The sequence below is a fragment of the Thermobia domestica genome, chromosome 5 (genome assembly GCF_964235325.1).
Source record: "Thermobia domestica chromosome 5, izTheDome1.hap1.1, whole genome shotgun sequence".
In the NCBI taxonomy this organism is placed as follows: domain Eukaryota; kingdom Metazoa; phylum Arthropoda; class Insecta; order Zygentoma; family Lepismatidae; genus Thermobia; species Thermobia domestica.
The window spans coordinates 60,082,150-60,089,532 of NC_137458.1; positions in this window are offsets into that span (position 1 = coordinate 60,082,150).

Below are 7,383 nucleotides of genomic sequence, written 5' to 3' on the forward strand. Positions count from 1 at the left end.
GACTTGCGCTTCATTTTGGTCCGCACTCCTTCGATTCGTCGTGGAGAATCTCGAAGGGACCAACACTAGCTATCACCAGTCATGTGCGTACGGTTATTATTATTATTTCCTTACGAATTGTTCCTAAAATGAGCTCCAGGGGTCAAGAGTAAGCCCTGCCTCTACATCATGAAGTGACAAATCTTGAGATGAGTGTATATAATTGTATAAATTTAAGTCGCCCATCATTAGAAAGTGAAATGGAAGAACTATGAAATAAAATAAGTGGTAGTCATTTTGTAATAAAACTACATGGCGAACACATTTTATCTGATCCCAAACGGTTATCGTCGAACATACACGGTTAAAGGAGCACTCTGATTAGCCAAATTAAAAGGACTTCAACGATTTATCCCTTACAAGCGATGTTTTCTTGAGTGCCGCCTTAGCACTATATAGTAAGTATGTATGTCTTTAGTGCCACTTTTGAACCAAATTATCAACTCTCAACGTAAATCATACCAACATTAAATTATTCGAGTTATGGCTGACATTCAGTAACACTCACTTTAATGCTTCATTATGATACATATCAGAGATAGGTAAAGTTCTCTGTATGTATATATTTAAGTTTATAAAATTGCAACCATCGACTAAAGAAATGCAAGTGAAAAACTAATTATTATTGATATGGGTACTTAATATTTAATATGTGTAACATGTAGATCTATAGATGTTTCATTCTTGTCACTTCTAGTGTTGACCACAAGACCAGATAAAGGCGAAAAAAAAGGTTTTCGGATCTCTTAAGTTTTGTACAAGTGTTGCCTCGTCTCGTTTCTCTAAGAATCCTATCTCGGTTCGGCTCGTTTTATAAAGTTATGTAAAAAAAATGTATGACCTGATTTTTTTTAAAAAACTTTCATTTAGAAGTTATCAGAATCGTTCCGCACCATAAAAGAGGTCAACGCAGATTGTCATATGACAACATTTAAGCCACATTTATTATTGGAGAATATTGTGTAATAACTTGCAGATTTTTAAACGTTGATACATGTTCTTCACTCTGTTTGTATAACCACTTTATCGAGTTTATAGTTTTTACACTACGAATCATATAACGCTAAAACAATTGAGATCTAAGATTTGAGCGAACTAGTGTTGCTTAGGAAACTCATGAAATTTCTCGTTTTCCCGAGATTTTCGTTTTGAAAATGAAACAAGAATTATCATGATTCTCTACTCGTCTCGAATATAAAATTTCACTTCTCATATCGACTCCCGTCTCGTTTTCGAGACGAGAATCGAGACGATAAATATTTCTCGTATTGTAATCGCCACTTGTCACTCCAAAATTTCATGCAAGAAATATTAGCTGCAACATGTGACGAGAAAGTATGATCATCATAATCCTCGCCCTTATGGGGCGTTTACACTTAGTCGATTTAGTCGCACGACTAAATCGACTCGCTGCATTTGCCACTAAATCGAAGCAACTAGGCCGAATCAGATTGATGGATGTGTTCAATTATTTCAACCACAGAAAATAGAACGTCTTTTAATTCAGTTGCCAGTCGATTAGTCGCCTTCGATCAACAAGCGATTAAGTTGAAGTCCCGTTTACACGGTCGATTAAGTTGAAAGTGACGTCAATTCAACTGAATCGAACACAAATCGACTAAGTGTAAACGCCCCATTAGGTGAAAGCTCACTTCCGTGAAAATTGCTGCAGAAAATTATCAACTTTTAATAAAGAGGCATGTATTATTATTATTATTATTATTATTATTATTATTATTATTATTATTATTATTATTATTATTATTATTATTATTATTATTATTATTATTACTATTATTATATTGGTAATAAAGCACAGAAAAAATTGTACACAATATTACAATAAAGTCCTACTTACTTAACATCTTGAATTCCAGCCCTGTAGATAAGTGTGCAGAGCCTCACGACCATGCAAAGCGGAGAGTATTAGGCAATAAATAGTGCAAACAAATCATACCACATTGGTTGATAATACCGTAATTGTTTTTAAATTATTGCAATTAACATTTGTGTCTCCTGTGGTCTAGTGGTAGTCTACAGGGGCGGATTAAGGTTTTTATGGCCCTGGAGCCGACTATAGGGGCGCCCTATATTACGAATAATTCCACCGCATAAATTTTCTTTGTGCCTTCCACAGCCTCATACGCTCATCGAAACACCGAGAACTATGCTGTAATATTTTAATGTGCTCTAAGTTTACGATAATTAGTTTAATTACATTCATTATTAACAGTTAAATGCTCATATCCTGCAGTGTAACACACAAATGTCAAATACAAGCCAAATGGTTAACAGTCCCTGTAAAAACACTAATAGATTAAAAGGAAAAAAAAATCATATACAAGTAGGTAAAGCTGTACAAGGCTACATTGTTTAAAAAAAAAAGTTTTATTCCTACACTTTTACATGCAAAATAGAGGAAATCAGAATCACAATCAAAGAGGCAATTTTAGAAGTCGATTATGTGGTAATTTTAGAAATTTTAGAAGCCAGGCGAGAAATCAATTTTATCATAGAGGAAATTTTCACAATTATCAACAATTCTCAAACGAGTCACACAGGGCCGGCATTAGGTGGTGCGGAGCCCCAGGTTTACAACTAACTTGCACCAACGGCTGTAGAACTATATTATATATCGCTATTCCCGCTGGTCTAATGGTTATACCCATTTCCCTTTATAAGGTTTATCCATCTGCAAAATGTTCTCGTGAAAATACTCACCTTGTTAATTGCTTATAGCAGCTAATTTTTCTGAGAAATAACTCAAATGAAAATGCAGATAGTGAATGGATTTTAAAATACATATTTTACCCTTGTGCCTCGCAATTTTTCAAGATGGTTCTGTACCAGTATTTCATAGATTTACAAGTAAACCTATTGATTTCATAATCTAGGATCTTGACCAAACTTAGCAGAAACGTGTGGAATATCAAGAAACGAACGTAAGCAAAATTTTGAAGTGCTTCCGTCCATAAAGACGGCCGTACTGGTCAAAAACCTGATTGATCAGAATAAGCCATAGCAATAGGCCTATGTTTCAAGTTCGAAAATTTCATCTTATTTGTAAAACGTGTAAGGGGTTAAAAAACAAAAGCATATTAACGGATACCAGTAGAAAGCAGACATCTGTTTGAGGGTATGTTTAGCATTGCCGCCATCTTGAAGTCGGCCATCTTGTATCGCTCGATTTAAACAAAGAATTGGAAGGGGATCATGTAATATATCAAATTGGGCTAGAATTTTACGAGAAATATAATGTTGAAGTCTATGTTTCCAAAAGTTTATATTTGTAAGACATAATGAAATGCACATTGATATGACTTCGTTGGTTCAAAGATTTCTTAACAGTTGTTTCTTTTTGAAACGAATTCAAGTCAGGAAAACCTAATGTACACTAGTGAGAACATCGTAGGTACCTACTTATGAAAGGTATAACCAGTTTGAAATCGTTATCGACAACAGACAAAACGAAATAGTGAGGAGACGATGACAAATCTTAAGGAACTGATGGAAGATGGATGACATATTATCCATTAGATTATTCGAGTTAGAAGACAAACCTTCATAAGCAGCCACCTATTCATTATGCACTACTAAAAAAAATAGTATACATTCAGTTTTCCTGACGGATTTTTCGCAGGAGAGGGCAAAGTTTGTCCTCTGGTATTGTATTTTTAATATATCTACTACCTGAACCTGCGCTCTCTACACAGCACATCATTCACATACGAACATGAATCTCCTTGTCATTCCTCACAACATCTGTACATGTACCTTTACAGACATAAGCGAAAGACGTCTTGATAAAAATCAACAATGAGTATCATAAAGGGGAGATTTTTTTCATTTTTTTTTCAATATCTAGTACCGTTTGCAAGATTTGAGCCTACTGCCGGTTGGAGTTCTAATTCATGTATGGTCAACGTTTTATTTATTCTTGCATGAAGTATGTTATAAGCAAATACATTACACACACAATTAATTATGTCAATGATATATGGTGCTCATTGGGCAAAACACTCCAAACAATAAAGATTCATTTTAACCGGAGAAATGGTTATCCTTCGTTTTGCATATAATTAGGTCTTGAAACAAACTCCTGGGGGATATACAACCCATATAAACAATTATGTTGTGTTGGAATATATAACTCATAGGATATGTTGCTGCTTTAAAATTTGAACATTTCCAGTACACTCCTAAAACATGTGATAAAGAAATAACGGTTATGTTTTTCTAAAAATATTTAATTAGAACTGGACAATCTACACAAAATTTGGAGTCGACCAGCTAAAACGGCACGCTTCTAGCACTTGTGGTTTTCGAGATCTCATTGTCGAAAGGATTGGAGACAAACATGTAAACGTAGAATTTTAATATATAGACTAGCTGAACCTGCGCTCTCTACACAGCGCATCACTCACATATGAGCATGAATCTCCTTGTCATCTCCCACATCTGTCTGTATATGCCCCTTCACAGGAACAAGTGAAACACGTCTTGATAAAAAAAAAAAAAAATCGGCAAGGTCTATCATAAAGGGGAGACCTTTTTCGATTATTTTTTCAATATCTCGCACCGTTTGCAAGATTGAACCACTTCCGGTTGGAGTTTTTAATTCATGTATGATCAGTGTTTTCTTTCTTCTTGCATGCAGTACGTAATAAGCAAATACATTACACACACAACTAATTATAATGCCAGCGATATATGATGTTCATTGGGCAAAACACTCCAAACAATAAAGATGCATCTTAGACTGGGGATATGGTTATCCTTCGTTTTTCATCATTTGCCCATGAAACAAAAATCTGATAGATATACAATCGCTGTATACACCTATGTGGTGTTGGAATGTATAACTCATAGAATATGATTTTTTAAAATTTCAACATTTCCAGTGTATCTTTAAAAAATGTAATAAAGAAATAACGGCTATGTTTTTCTAAATATTCAATTAGAACTGGACAATCTACAAAAAAATTAGAATCGACCAGTGAAAACGGCATTTCTAGCACTTTTGCTTTTCGAGATCTCATTGTCGAAAGGACTGGAGACAAACATATAAACTTTTCTTTGGGGACAAACAGATAAACCTAGCAACCTAGGGTGTGTGTAAAAAAATTTGGGGGGTGTTAGGGATGTGGAATACTCCCTGCACATAATATCTATTTTTACAACAATAGTTGTAAATATAAAAAAATAAAGAAACTACTGCAGCATTAAATTCAGAAAATATTAGCTTATGCCCGGAAGTTAATACAAACTATTCATTTATTTGTTAGGGAAAGGCCATACTCTCCTTTATGGAGTCCATAGATGCACCTGTATTGCAATATGTTGTGTGTACTTGACAACAGAGCTATTTTAACGGTACCATAGCCACTTGGCCGGGGGGCCCGCGAGCAAAAGGTCATGTATTAATTATATGTATTATGAGTAAAATTTAGTTATAGGGACCAGAATACACTTGTTTGCTCTGGGGCATTTAAGGCCTGGAGAGCACTGTTGAAACGGCACTGAAGATTAGATGAGATTGGATAGTAGAGAAGACGGCACTAGCGCGGGGCTCCCTTATACGCAGGGCCCGATTAGGATCAATCGGTAGAATCGGCTTAAAGCCGGCCCTGGAGTTACAAACACATCCCATTTGCTTTTTTGTTGTCATGGTTTGCACACAGAAGATGCGTGTTTGTTGCGTAAACAGTCTTTAAACCCTTAATATCTGTAAATGTGGGAAATACATTTACAGATAATACTGTATTAGGAAATAAGGGTCATGTTGTAAAATCCTCTATTATTACATGAAATAATATGATCTTAACGCCATTATTGATTGAAGATAAGAATGCTGATGCTGTATTAGATTCTGCTTCGCAGATATCAATAATTAGAGAAGATTTAGTTTCACCTAAGGCTAAGATATTGAATATCGACACACGAGTAAAAGGAATTACTCAGAATTCTCTTTTGATAAACAAGATATCAATTGTACGTTTAAAAATTAATGAGAGAACATTTCATCGTGCTTTTCGCGTGTTAAGAATTTTTCCACAAGATATGTTGTTAGGGTATGACTTTTTAGTATCTCAGAGAGCTCCAATTGATTTGAATAGGAACGTTTTATTGATAAAAAGATTTGGAAAACCTCCTAGATTTGCCCTAAGTAGTGACAGAGATATTTCAAAGGAATTGTCACCACAGGCTAATAATGTGGTTTGTAATAGAAGTCCAAAATAGCTCACTTCCTCACAAAATAAGTATCGTGATTCTAGTGGAAGGAGACTAAGACAACTCTAGTGCGATACCACGAGCGTAGCGAGAGGAAAAAAATAGCATGGGTCTGAAACCTATAATATGCTATATTTTATACGATCCGCTCGGGACAGTACTGCTCCCGGAAGTACGTTTTCTTCTTGCGCTATTCTACCAACTGTTTTACTCGCTATCCTAGCCAGTTGTTTTAAGTTGGTCACAAAATTTGTATCAGGGGGGTCAAGGTGGAACAAAACGAGCCCACAGAGGCTTCTAACCCGTTCCTCCTACTACTACTTATCTGCACTTAAACTAAGTAAATCACTTTTTCAGTATTATTTTGATCTTATTTTAATAAAACAAGTGTATGAAAATTCAAAAAAAAAACTTTCCTTGGGTTGGGTTTGAACCTATGCCAAAAGCGACTTCCATTACTAGCTTGTAGCGCTAGCATGCTCGGCCACGCGGGCCGACAGCGACAAACGTTTGATTTCTGCTATTTGAATGCTACGTGGCAAGAAATGGATAACGCTAACCAATCAGAACTGCGTATTTCGTTCATACTTCCGGGAGCATTACTCTCCCGAGCTAGTCTTTATTTTAGTATTAAAGAGAGGAATATTTGGGGGCCTCTGAGCCTGAGGCCCTGGAGCATGGGCTCTGTTGGCTCCGCCCTTAATCCACTTCTGATAGTCTAGTAGTTAGAGCGTTGGAGTCATTGGAGCATAATCTGACGAACTATAACTCTAATGATCACTTTCTTTAATGATGTCACAGCAACACGTAAACTTCGGTCCTCGTCAACCAGAATCATTCGTACGTTTTCCTGTCCATTATAATGGACGAATATTTCCTCTTCAGGCGTACGTAATGGTAGACAAGCGGTCAAACCCTTACTTTACTCATTTCCATGAAATTTCTTGTTGGAAGTCACCTAAGAATTTACGAAAGATGTTCAAAGTTAGAAGTGAATAATGTACGTCTATATACTTCCCTAGCAGCACATTTAGTTGGCCCTACATAGGTTAATAGTGGCATAGTTGGGACTTGGTGATTTAAAAAAAAAAGTTTAGTTGAAAAATATGTTGA